Source organism: Chrysemys picta, chromosome 1 (genome assembly GCF_011386835.1).
Source record: "Chrysemys picta bellii isolate R12L10 chromosome 1, ASM1138683v2, whole genome shotgun sequence".
Taxonomy (NCBI): domain Eukaryota; kingdom Metazoa; phylum Chordata; order Testudines; family Emydidae; genus Chrysemys; species Chrysemys picta.
This window is the reverse complement of record NC_088791.1, coordinates 4,708,665-4,721,941: the sequence shown is the minus strand read 5'-3', so window position 1 is coordinate 4,721,941 and position 13,277 is coordinate 4,708,665. Positions and strand designations below refer to the sequence as shown.

The window sequence follows — 13,277 nt, the reverse complement described above, 5'->3', positions numbered from 1 at the left end:
GGCACCCCCGGCAGAGACCTCCCCCCCCCCCGCCCGGCCCCCGCGGCCCACGTGGGGGACCCGCCCCCCCCAGGGATCCTCCCGGGGTCCCCAGCAGCCCCCACCCCCTCGGGCTCTCGCTCTCTGCTCCCGCCCTGCTGAGCTCGCCCATCACCCTGGTATCGGCCACCTGGGGTCCCCCCCAGTGCCCAAGCCCAGCTCAGCACGGATCGGGCCCCTGGGCAAGCTGTGGGAGAGCCCCTAGGAAAGGGCTCCAGAGAGGGACTCACAAACAGGAGATCTGGGGCAGGGCTGGAGCCACAAGGCCAGCAGCTAAGCTAGGACTGGGGGCCCCTTGCCCTGCCCCCGTGGGGGGAAGGGGCTGTGCAGGAATCTTGCGGCCACATGGAAGACAACCCCAGACAGTAACAAGCGGGGGTGGGTGCCGTGCGCCTATGTCGCCTTGTGATCACCATTCCCGCTGCCCGGTAAGGTGGCACACGGGGCGCAGTGTCACCCCTGTGTGCAGGGCAGTCCAAGCCATTGCCCTACAAACCGGAGCTGTGTAAGGCAACCGCTGGCATGAGGCCACCACAGGTGACGGGCTCCCAGGAATCGGTTGGGCCCAGTCAGACAGCCTAACCCACAGCCGAGGGAAAAGTGCCACTCAAGTGGGGGCGCCAGTGACTGGGGGCCAGGACCGGGACCTCCCCTCTGCAGAGCAGCAGGGCCGTGGAGTTCATAGGACATGAAAAAAAGATGGACCTTAAGGTTGCCAAGTCAAGAAGTCCAAAGGTAGGAAATGCCCCTGGCATCCCAAATTCAGCCCCCTTGTGCAGGCCAAGACAGTGCACTAAAACACAGTTTTTAGTTCCATGATCATCAAATAGTGACTTTCCACAGGACCTCTGCCTCCAGGAGTTTCTTCTCCTTGCTCCTACTGGCTCCTCTCCTTTGTCCCCCCCCCCCCGACACACACTGCTACCCTTCCCCATCCCTTGGACCTGCCCCTTTTCCCCTTCTTGTACCTATTCCCCCATCGTGGTCTGGAGTGGCTTATGACTGTGAGTACTGCTGCAGGGCACATAGGTGCTGACTCTGTGAGTGCTTCGGGGCTGAAGCACCCACCAAAAGCCCCGCTATCAGCTCCTCCCCCTCCCCTCACCACCTCCTGCCTGCCAGCAGGCCCCTATGATCAGCGCCTCCCACCCTCGCGCCTCCCGCCCACCACAGTTAGCTGTTTCGTGGCTTGCAGGAAGCTGGGGGGAGGAGCGAGCATGTGGCACGTTCGGGGGCGGGGACAGAACGGGGCATGAAGAGGCAGAGCGGGGGTGGGAAGAGGCGGGGTGCGGGGGTGTGGCATCAAGGGGAGGGGTGGAGTGGGGGCAGGACCTGGGGAGTCGAGCACCCCCCGGCACAATGAAAGTCAGCGCCTGTGACAGGGCAGATTGTCAAAAACAGGGCAGACACTCCAAACTGGTGGTATGTTCTATAATTAGATTCACCAAGCCAGTAACAAAGGCGAACTCCTGAACCAGTGTAACAGTTTTACCAGGGAGTCACAGACAGTCCCCTTACACCAGGAGTTAGCACAACACATTTTTAGAGGTGTCAGAATGCGGCCACCAATTCTTGCTGGTGGCTGCTCTGACAATGCTGCGTAAGGAGGGTGGGATATGCATCAGCTGTCTGTGGAGTTCCAGGCGCCCCGTGCACCGCCCAGATGGGAGCGAAGGAGCTGCCAAGGGGAGTGACCAGTGACCAAATGCGACAGCTGCCTCCACTCACAAGAGCTGCCTACATATGGCCAGAAGCGCTACCCAGAGCCCCCGAGAAGGCTGGGCCGTGCAGGGCGCCAACCGCTGCTGGCAGCGCCTTGGTGCACACACCAAGGTCGTGCATCTCATTGCCCTTGGTAACATCTATTCAGGAGCAACTGGTGGGCGCTTGTCATGGAGTGTGGGGGAGTCAGGGCCCTGCACCCTCACTTCCTGCGATTCACCGGGACTCTCAGCCAGCCAGTAAAACAGAAGATTTAGATGACAGGAACACAGTCCAAGACAGGTCTTGCAGGGACCGCCTCAGTTAGGTCCATCTTGGGGGGGGGGGCAGGGAGGCCAGAGCCCCATTGGGAGGCCAGAGCCCCATCTGGGCTCCCCTTCATTTTTCCAGCCAGCTCCAAACTGAAACTCCCTCCAGCCATCTCACTCAGCCTCCCCCCGGCTCCTCCCCCACTCTTTGTCCAGTTTCCCAGGCAAAGGTGTCACCTGGCTCCAACCTCCCTCCTGGGTTCTCATGTTACATGCTCAGATATCTTCCCTCAAGGAAAGTCTCCCTCCCTAGTGCAAACAGTCCCAGCAAAACTCCCCTGAAACCTTTCCAGGTCAATGCTCCCCACTCAGTATTCAAAGAACACATTAAGAACGTTCCCACTTCGTCACATCGCTGCAGGGAGGGGCCACTGCTTTCCCCACCCTTTGCCCTCTCCCCCCTTCCCCCCACACTATCCACCCAAGGCAGTCGTGACAGTTCCATAGAATTAAGTGACATTCTGTGCCTTAAAGCTGAGGGAAGGCGTTTAATGCTGCTTGGGTTAGAAGAAATCCTGGTGGGGTGTATTTTCCACTTCAAAAATCATTCAAATTATGGCTGAAAAGCTTTGTGTAGGAGACGGGTCTTGCAGAATGCACTAGGTTGGTCAGACTTCCAATGAATCCAGTTTCATCCCACAGCATTCTGACCATTGAAGAAGTTCTCCTTAACTCTGTCCATCTTGTGCTTCTTCCTTTTCTTTATTATCTGCCGTCTCTCACAAGACCCAGTTCTCTCAGCGGCTCATGGATGGAGATGCAGTACCCAATGCAGGGCCGCCCAGAGGCTTCAGGGGGCCTGAGGCAAAGCAATTTTGGGGGCCCCTTCCATGAAAAAAAAGTTGCAATACTATATAATACTATATTCTCGTGGGGGCCCCTGTGGGGCCCAGGGCCTGGGGCAAATTGCCCCACTTGCACCCCCTCCCTCCCCCCTGGGCGGCCCTGACCTGATGTTTCCCATTGATATCACTGTACATTGAATCTGATTCATAGATTCATAGATTCTAGGACTGGAAGGGACCTCGAGAGGTCATCGAGTCCAGTCCCCTGCCCGCATGGCAGGACCAGATACTGTCTAGATCATCCCTGATAGACATTTATCTAACCTACTCTTAAATATCTCCAGAGATGGAGATTCCACAACCTCCCTAGGCAATTTATTCCAGTGTTTAACCACCCTGACAGTTAGGAACTTTTTCCTAATGTCCAACCTAGACCTCCCTGATCAGACGGGGGTGGAGATGCAGACTCTGCAAAGAAAGATGAACTCCAAACAACTTTTTATCTAACCTGGGCTGGGTACAGTCCCTTCCTTGAATGTGAAGTTGATGGAACTGAGCCTTTTACACTGGCTCAGCACCTGCCCTTAAACTTTAAAATATATATAAAAGGGAAATGCAAAGCTACACTGAACAAAAATCAAAAAGCCCCAATTTTGGAGACTAGGCGTAAGGAACTGAGCACTGGAATGACATCTGAGACCCTGACATGCATTTTTACAGTGAATCTAATCTACAATATTGGAAGATCTAATGACAGTAAAAAGTGATTACTACTATAATAATACACTTCTTTTGGCAGTAAAAAATTTGATGAGTGTTTGTGTTTGTGAAGTGCTTTGAAGTGCTTAGATCAGAGGAAGCCTCAGACAATCCATCCTGCAAGTTACTATTCTACCTGTTTGCCACGGAGGTAAAGGGAGGCACATTCAGGTGAAGGTCAGGCAGGGAGCGATTGGCAGAGTCAGAAATCCCAATAGTTGGGCCTACTTATGCCAAACACTAACCTGTATCACCTGAACCCTACTGGATACTTCCAGATGTCACTAACCTGAGAGTAACTCTTAGAGACGCTCATTTTGGATTTTTTTTTCTTTTGGTTTGATAATTTTTGGGGGAACTTTTGGGTGAAACATCTTCTCATCTAAGTGTGTACAATAATCAACCATCAAGAGTCTTGCCATTCACTTTAACTCTCTTTATTTGTAGTTGTTGTCTCAGTGATGGGTATTTACACTGGGCCAGAATTAAATTGTCTTGTTCCAAAAAATTTTCCCGTTTGAATTCTATACTGAAATTTCTATTACTATACTGCAGATGAACAAGCTTGAAATGTTCACACTTGTAATTCCTTTGGACAATTATTATCCTCATGCATAAAGAAGAGAGAGGAAACCCTGTACCTTGTTTCACAACCCTGGAAGAATTCATTACCATTGCGTTACTGTGACCCATTAGAGAGACGTGCATACAGAGCACCTGGTGACTTCATCCCAACAGGTGCTATGATTTAAAGCAAATTTTGTAATTATACATGGAGATTTACAAGGCTACCGCACTCATGGAAAATTGACAGGCTTGTCATTCCTTTGGAGAAGTATTATCCTCACATTTAAAGACGACACAAATAAAGTGAATCACAGGATTAGTCCGTTTTTATTGTCGATGCTGAGATCCAAGGATGCAAATATTTTGTAACCAGACATGTTACTACCCTTGTCTTGTAACACAGTGTAACAGGGATCAACCTAGACCTCAGTCTGAGGTAGGAGCAGTCAGAAGTATTGGGTTATATTTCTGTTTCTACAACTGACCCCCCTCCCCCGTGACCTTCACCTCAACATGCCATTTTTTCTTGCCCTATCAAACATAGTAAGGAAGTTAAAGCTGGAAGTTCTTCAGTGTGCTCAGAACTCCAGATTTCAAAGCACCTCACAAACACTCACTGCTGTTTCACACATGCAAAGGGTTGAATTCTTAGACTATTAATACATTCTTGTTGGGATTAGATACCTCTGCATTGAGTAATAGAGTCACTTAAAAAAAATGGACGCCAAGGTCTCTCGTGTCATTCCCTTAATCTGATCGTGATCTAAAGCCACACAATCTGGTGCTATTTAATTTTCATTCAAATATAGTTTTGCATGTGGTATTTTGTGAAACATTTTTATTTGAAAATGCAGGCGCTCTCTTGGTGTAAATCAGCACTGTTGCTTCAACTTCAACGGTATTCAAGGCCTTAAAATTAAAGGAAGATCCTTCTGGCCTCTTCCCTGGATATGGAACCCACTCTTGGGGATATCTTTTACATTCTAAACAACATTGTGGTTCAGGCAGGAATGTTTTCTGCAATATGCCCTATGGTTAGTCCGACTTTATGTCAAATCTCATCACACAGCCGTCTCCTCCTTCCCCAAGAATGAGTTATTTTCATTTCTCCTCAGCTTCTTGCGGGGCTCAGTCAGCTGCATTGTCTTACAAGATTTCAGACTCTTGCCTGCTCATGGATGGAGAGATGGTTTCTGATGGAGTACAGATTCCAAAACTTAACTTAAACCTTATCTACAAAAGAGGATTGAATCTTTTCACTCACCACCATCCCTACTTTGACCCCTGAGCAAATCTGTCCTAGGCAGCCCTTTGTGACAACATTAGTGACACAAGTGGAGGTCCAATATTAGGTAAAGTTTTACTCACCATGGGGAGAAATCCACCCCTGGGCCGACGGCCATCACAAAGGCCAATGCTCCATTTAGGTCCCTGCTAAGATCCAGTTTGAAAGTTTAAAGTGGGACTAAAATTGTTCATAGGACACAGAATATCACTGAAGTCTATGGAACTGTTCTGATATACACTAGCTCAGCATCCTTGTGTCAGTGGAGGCGGCTACGGCATTCAGTCACTGGGGCGCAATCCTGGGTAGGTTTCCCGCTCCCACCCAGCTGGGGCATGGGGAGCTGGGACTTCACAGGTGGCCAGTGAGTTCCCAACCCACATTCCCAGGGCAGGCTCTCGGTGAAGGTGTTGCCGGCCTAGAGAAGGCCCGAGGGGGCAACAGGGTCCGTTGCCCGGTGTGCTTTGCACCAATGAAGACACCGAGGTGGCGAAACAAAGCAAATTTATTCGAGATCTCTGAATAGGCACTAGGAGACCAGCATGTCTCAAATCAAGCGCAGCACATACAAATAAATTTCCCTTTTTATACTCCGAGCTGTTTCTGTGTCAGCCTTTGTCTATTTCACCCCTACCCCTCCCTTCCAGACAACAGTTACAGCAGGTACACATTGTGTCTGTTAGAAACTTTCCCTTCGCCTGCTTATCTTTTGGCCTTGTAGATTCATGCGCACGCAGTCTTTCCCCCTCCTACTTTCCCCCGCACTTATCACTACAGCGTTTGTGAGCGAGCAAAACAGCAATTGTCTGCTAGAAAAGCTGACCATTACATATTCTGTTTTTAGGCTGTCAGCACTCTAGGCTGGGTAATGTTCACAAGATGGAGTCACTGTGGCTCACCTAGACCCAGAGCAGAAGAGCTTCATCGGCACTTCTGGCCTTCCACTCCCCTGAGTTACCTGGTAGCTATGTCTAGTGACACCAACAATCCCTCCTTTGAGAACACTCAACAAACCTTTGTCAGAGTTTTCTCATACTCTAAAGACAAAATGCGATTAAGCTCCATACAATCAGGATTATCAATGAGAGGGTATAAGGGGACTTCTGGAGTATGGGAGGTGCAAATCTTTCGTATGAGCACTTTACAGCAAGCAAGCAAAAGGAAAAGGACAAAACATATCACAACACCTGTGAGCAAGATGCCAACAATGCCTCCCCCTAGTCCTCCTAGACTAACCAACCCCAAAGGGAATCAAAAATAGTGGGTTCCCCTTCCTGGGCCTTCCACTGATTCAAGGCCTGTTCGGCTGACAAGATATGCTTGTTAATATCCTGTGAAAACTCTGGGACATAGGTACAACATTCTTCTCCAATAAGGACACAGACAATTACAACAACCCAAATGCCCAGAAGATAAGAAACAAATTAAAAACTAAAAGGACCAGGACCATAGGTGAGGTCGGCCTACTGTGAATAGATAAAACCAATGCTCAGGGTTCTCGTGGGGAGTGTGCTGTGGCTGTTCAGAGAGATCACCAGGCATTCCCAGTGACCCTTACTGTCTTTTGAATAACAGCTTAAGTCCCAAATCGTCACTGGCAGTCTTCTCTGCAGGCTGGACAGTCCACTGTTCAGGAGCGGATACTGCTTTCAGTCGAGAGTGATGAATCCAGTTCTTGTGTCCTTCGACCTTTGCCGCTATATGGGAAACAAGCAGGACGGTGTGGGGTCCCTTCCACTTCTCTTGGAGAGGTTCGTCCTTCCAGGTCCGAACGAGTACAGAATCGCCTGGCTGCAAGGAGTGGACTGGGGTATCCAGCAGAAGAGGCTGTGAATCTTTGGTGTATCTGTGAAGAGAAGAAAGAACAGCAGACAGAGAGCACATGTACTGAGACAAGAAACCACACCCCATCTCCCACTCCCTTGCCAGAACCGGTGTACCATTCAGAGGCCATGCCCTTCCAAACATAATCTCGAAGGGACTAAGCCCTAACCTACCCTTGGGGAGAGCATGAATGCGGAGTAACACAAGGGGCAAAGCATCAGGCCACCTAAGAGAGGCCTCCTGACAGACCTTTGAGAGGTGTTGCTTGAGTGTCTGATTTGTGCGTTCCACTACTCCACTGGCTTGTGGTCGCCAGGGTGTGTGGAGCTTCCAGGGGATTTGCAGAGCACTTGATATCTTTTGAACAATTTGAGAGGTGAAGTGTGTTCCATTATCAGATTCCATCCACTGAGGAAGGCCGGAGCGAGGAATGATCTCCTTGACAAACTTAAGAGCCACTGTTTTGGCAGTGTTGTTGCGACATGGGAAGGCTTCAGGCCATCCACTGAATCGATCCACCAAGACGAGGAGGTACCTGTACCCTTGGGTCCTGGAAAACTCAGTAAAGTCTATTTGCCACAACCAATCCTGGGCCTGGGGTAGGTTCCAGAGTGGCTGGTGGCACTGCTACTCCTGGTCGAGGGTTATTCTTTTGGCAGATTAAACATTCAGCCTGTACCTGTGATGCTAGGGGTTTAAGTCCAGAGGTTAGAAAATATTTATTCATGAGCTGGGTAAGAGCCTCTCTGCCTGCGTGTGTAGTTTGATGCAGTTTTTGCAACACCGGTCGAATCAGGCCCTTGGGCAGGAGGATTTTTCCCTCTGTGGAATAAAGCCATCCCTCCTTTTCCTGGAGACCGAGCCTGTCAGCCAGGTTTCTGTCATCATGGGAGTACTGAAGAGTGCAAGCTCACCTACTGATGGGATGAGGGCATGCATTTGGGCATTCTCCTCTGTTGGTGACTTCAGGGTAGCAGCTCGCTTGGCTTCCCTGTCTGCTCTGGCATTGCCCTTGGTTACATCTTGATCTTCCCTTTGATGGGCTTTGCAATGTACCACTGCTACTGCTGAGGGGAGTTGTACCGCTTCTAACAGCCGGAGAATTTGAGACCCATGCTTGACCGGAGAGCCTTGGGCTGTTCGCTTTCCCCTTTGCTTCCACAGACCAGCATGAGCATGCAATGCCCCAAAAGCATACTTTGAGTCAGTAACAATATTAACCCGTTTGTCTTTTGCCAGCTCGAGTGCACGAGTCAGGGTCACTAGTTCAACAAGCTGGGCAGATGTCCCAGCAGGTAAACTCTCAGCTTCCACGGTATCATGAAGTGTCACAATAGCATAACCCGCCCTCCTTTGCCCATCTACAACGGCACTACTGCCACCGGTATACCATTCCAAGTCAGCATTTGGGAGTGGCTGATCTTTTAAATCTGGGCAGCTAGAGTAGTGGGCATCTATGATTTCTAGACAGTCATGTTCCTGCTTTTCTGTCTCTGGTAGCAGGGTAGCTGGATTAAGGGAGGGACAGGTTTGTAGGATAACTTCAGGGTTCTCTAACAGTTTTGCCTGGTACCGAGCAACCCGAGCCTGTGTGAGCCAGAGACCACCCTTAGTATCCAGCAGGGCTTGAACCATATGGGGAATATACACTTGCACAGTTCCTCCCAGTGTCAGTTTTTCAGCTTCCCCAAGCACTAGGGCAGTGGCTGCGACCGCCCTCAAGCATGCTGGCCAACCCTTTGAAACTTGATCCAGTTGTTTAGAGAAATATGCCACAGGACATTTCCAGGTGCCTAATAACTGAGTAAGAACTCCCAGGGCTACCCCTTTTCTTTCATGCACATACAGTTGGAACAGCTTTGAGAGATCCGGCAGACCCAGGGCTGGGGCGTCCATCAACTTCTTTTTCAAGATTTTAAATGCCCTGTCCGCTTCTGGGGACCAGTGAAAGGGGTCATGATCTGCTCCCTTAACACATTCATACAGAGGTTTAGTCCACAGTCCAAACTCTGGGATCCATATTCTGCAAAAACCTGCCATGCCCAAAAATGCTCTAAGCCGTTTACGGTTACTAGGGAAAGGAACTTGGCAGATAGCCTCTCAAATGACAGAAAGGAGGCTTTCTCCCTGTCTGATGTGAAATCCCAGATACTGAACTTCAGGGAGTGCAATTTGAGCTTTACTTCGAGCTACCCTGTATCCTCGGAGTTCAATAAAGTTCAGGAGACTCACAGTGGCTTTAAGACAAGGGATTAGACCCACAGCAGCAATTAGCAAATCATCTACATATTGCAGAAGGAGGGCTTTGTCCTCATTGTCCCACTCCTCCAAGTCTCTGGCCAGAGCCTGGCTGAACAGAGTGGGGGAATTTTTAAATCCCTGGGCCAATACTGTCCAGCAAAGCTGCTTTTTAACCCTTCTGTTGTCCTCCTTATGCCTTGCAGTATTTTGCAGATCTCATAGTTGCTTGGGCACATTCAGGCCCCCCTTTCTCTTGGTTGTCAGCCAAGTCTTAGCTGTGAACAATGTCCTTGGATAGGGCCAGCATGACTGAGCTTGCTAGCTATATTTTCCCAGTTAACTCGTTCTGTTCTTTTTCCTTCTCCCTTTCTTGGCTTCTTCTGACTTACAAAGGAACCTTCCACTCTTCACTCATACACCTCTTCCCAACAATGAACACATACACATTGCCATCATACACCCTTCCAGTAACATAACTTCTATACAGAGCTTTGAAGCAACAAACCAGGACGAGCACACTCACTTCTGAGGATTCCACTCGGTACAATCTCTGGTGTCCAATAGCTTTACTTTTTAAACCTTAAAGCCTTCTCTGTGCCTCCTCCTTAGCCTTGGCTATAACCTGATTCCGCTCCACTTCAGACAACAAGGTTCTCATAAGTATATTGCAATCATCCCAGTCAGGTTTATGGCTAGCCAGACACCCTTCAAAGATTGAAATAAACTTGCTTGGATTCATCGAGAACTCCCCTGCCTCTGCCTTAAAAGCAGCTAGATGTACAGGGTTAAAAGGAACATGAGAGTACACAGACACAATCTGGGCTGCACAATCCTGTGTTCCTGGACGGGCTACCACATTCTCAGTAATCAACGGATACAATCCCACTGGGGGGGTACTCTCTGGAGCCTGTGGGGGTGGAGGAGCTGAAGGGGACACCGATTCTGCCATTACAACAGTGGGAGGGTTCTGGGGTTTAGCAGCCGTTACTACCGAGCCTGTCGGAGTCAAATGACACTTGTGCAAAATATCAGTCCTATTTCTTAACACCATAAACGTATACGCATAGAGATGTTCATTCCATTTACCTGTTCTCTGACAAAACAAAAGCAACTGAAGGATCGTGTTGTAATTAAGTGATCCTTCCGGTGGCCACCTTTCTTGGCACTCTAGCTGATACTGAGGCCAATCAACTGTACAGAACCTTTTCAATTTACTTTTAATCAACTGGTCCGATCCAAACACTTTCCAGTTCCCCAGAATGCATTCTAAGGGTGTACACTGTACCCTGCCGGCTGTACTCTGTCCCTGCCCCATACTCTAGGGAGACACTGGGCGTCCCCAGGTCACAACAGATAAAGTCCCCACTGGACTGTTCCTACCTTATCCAAGGGTCCGGTTCCTTACCGTCGCCCGCAGCTGCTTCTCCACTGTCCGAGTGCGTTGCACCGTTGTGCCCTCCGGGGTCGAGCAAACCACGTCTCCGCCAAGGCCCCCGATGAAGTCACCGGTGAGCTCTGGGCATCGGTCGTCGTCGTAATCCGTCGGCCGCCAGGAGGGATCTGGGCAAGGCTAAATTTCAGCCTCGAGCCCCATGTCGGGCGCCAAAACTGTTGCCGGCCTAGAGAAGGCCCGAGGGGGCAACAGGGTCCGTTGCCCGGTGTGCTTTGCACCAATGAAGACACCGAGGTGGAGAAACAAAGCAAATTTATTCGAGATCTCTGAATAGGCACTAGGAGACCAGCATGTCTCAAATCAAGCGCGGCATATACAAATAAATTTCCCTTTTTATACTCCGAGCTGTTTCTGTGTAAGCCTTTGTCTATTTCACCCCTACCCCTCCCTTCCAGACAACAGTTACAGCAGGTACACATTGTGCATGTTAGAAACTTTCCCTTCGCCTGCTTATCTTTTGGCCTTGTAGATTCATGCGCACGCAGTCTTTCCCCCTCCTACTTTCCCCCGCACTTATCACTACTGCGTTTGTGAGCGAGAAAAGCTGACCATTACATTTCTGTTTTTAGGCTGTCAGCACTCTAGGCTGGGTAATGTTCACAAGATGGAGTTACTGTGGCTCACCTAGACCCAGAGCAGAAGAGCTTCATCGGCACTTCTACCCTTCCACTCCCATGAGTTACCTGGTAGCTATGTCTAGTGACACCAACAAAGGGCTCTGGGAGGCAGGGACAGAGAGACGAGTTTGTCAGTGGGCACCAATAATGTTGTTGTGAGAACCCTTGAATCTTAATCCAAAATTTTGAGAGGTCTTTGTAACTCTTAGGTTCTTCTATTTATAACATTTCTTTCATTAATGCTTGGGATTTCCAGTCTATTAAAAAAAAATATCTCACAGAACATGGCTGGGATAGCAGGTGCTTTGGTTTATAAACCTTAGCAAATCAGAAGTGTTTTCTTTTTTTATCAAAACCAAACACTAAATACAACTTCCTCCTCTGGTTTTCATAGATTCATAGATTCATAGATTCTAGGACTGGAAGGGACCTCGAGAGGTCATCGAGTCCAGTCCTCTGCCTGCATGGCAGGACCAAATACCGTCTAGACCATCCCTGACAGACATTTATCTAATCTACTCTTAAATATCTCCAGAGATGGAGATTACACAACCTCCCTAGGCACTTTATTCCAGTGTTTAACCACCCTGACAGTTAGGAACTTTTTCCTAATGTCCAACCTAGACCTCCCTTGCTGCAGTTTAAGCCCATTGCTTCTTGTTCTATCCTTAGAGGCTAAGGTGAACAAGTTTTCTCCCTCCTCCTTATGACACCCTTTTAGATACCTGAAAACTGCTATCATGTCCCCTCTCAGTCTTCTCTTTTCCAAACTAAACAAACCCAATTCTTTCAGCCTTCCTTCATAGGTCATGTTCTCAAGACCTTTAATCATTCTTGTTGCTCTTCTCTGGACCCTTTCCAATTTCTCCACATTTTTCTTGAAATGCGGTGCCCAGAACTGGACACAATACTCCAGCTGAGGCCTAACCAGAGCAGAGTAGAGCGGAAGAATGACTTCTCGTGTCTTGCTCACAACACACCTGTTAATACATCCCAGAATCACGTTTGCTTTTTTTGCAATAGCATCACACTGTTGACTCATATTTAGCTTGTGGTCCACTATAACCCCTAGATGCCTTTCTGCCATACTCCTTCCTGGACAGTTTCTTCCCATTCTGTATGTGTGAAACTGATTTTTTCTTCCTAAGTGGAGCACTTTGCATTTGTCTTTGTTAAACTTCATCCTGTTTAACTCAGACCATTTCTCCAATTTGTCCAGATCATTTTGAATTATGATCCTGTCCTCCAAAGCAGTTGCAATCCCTCCCAGTTTGGTATCATCCGCAAACTTAATAAGCGTACTTTCTATGCCAATATCTAAGTCGTTAATGAAGATATTGAACAGAGCTGATCCCAAAACAGACCCCTGCAGAATCCCACTCGTTATGCCTTTCCAGCAGGATTGGGAACCATTAATAACAACTCTCCGAGTACGGTTATCCAGCCAGTTATGCACCCACCTTATAGTAGCCCCATCTAAATTGTATTTGCCTAGTTTATCGATAAGAATATCATGCGAGACCATATCAAATGCCTTACTAAAGTCTAGGTATACCACATCCACACCTTCTCCCTTATCCACAAGACTCGTTATCCTATCGAAGAAAGCTATCAGATTGGTTTGACATGATTTGTTCTTTACAAATCCATGCTGGCTGTTCCCTATCACCTTACCAC

General features: G+C 48.8%; 1 long non-coding RNA gene across 1 annotated transcript; it reads right to left on the bottom strand.

Moving 5' to 3' along the window:
- Window positions 1-5,953: 5,953 nt before the first annotated feature.
- On the bottom strand, window positions 5,954-11,451 carry LOC135972701 (uncharacterized). The gene is made up of 2 exons (XR_010589182.1): window positions 10,911-11,451; window positions 5,954-7,311 (listed from the first exon to the last, which is right to left on the bottom strand). It is a non-coding gene; the product is annotated as an uncharacterized LOC135972701 (long non-coding RNA).
- Between the last annotated feature and the right edge of the window lie 1,826 nt (window positions 11,452-13,277).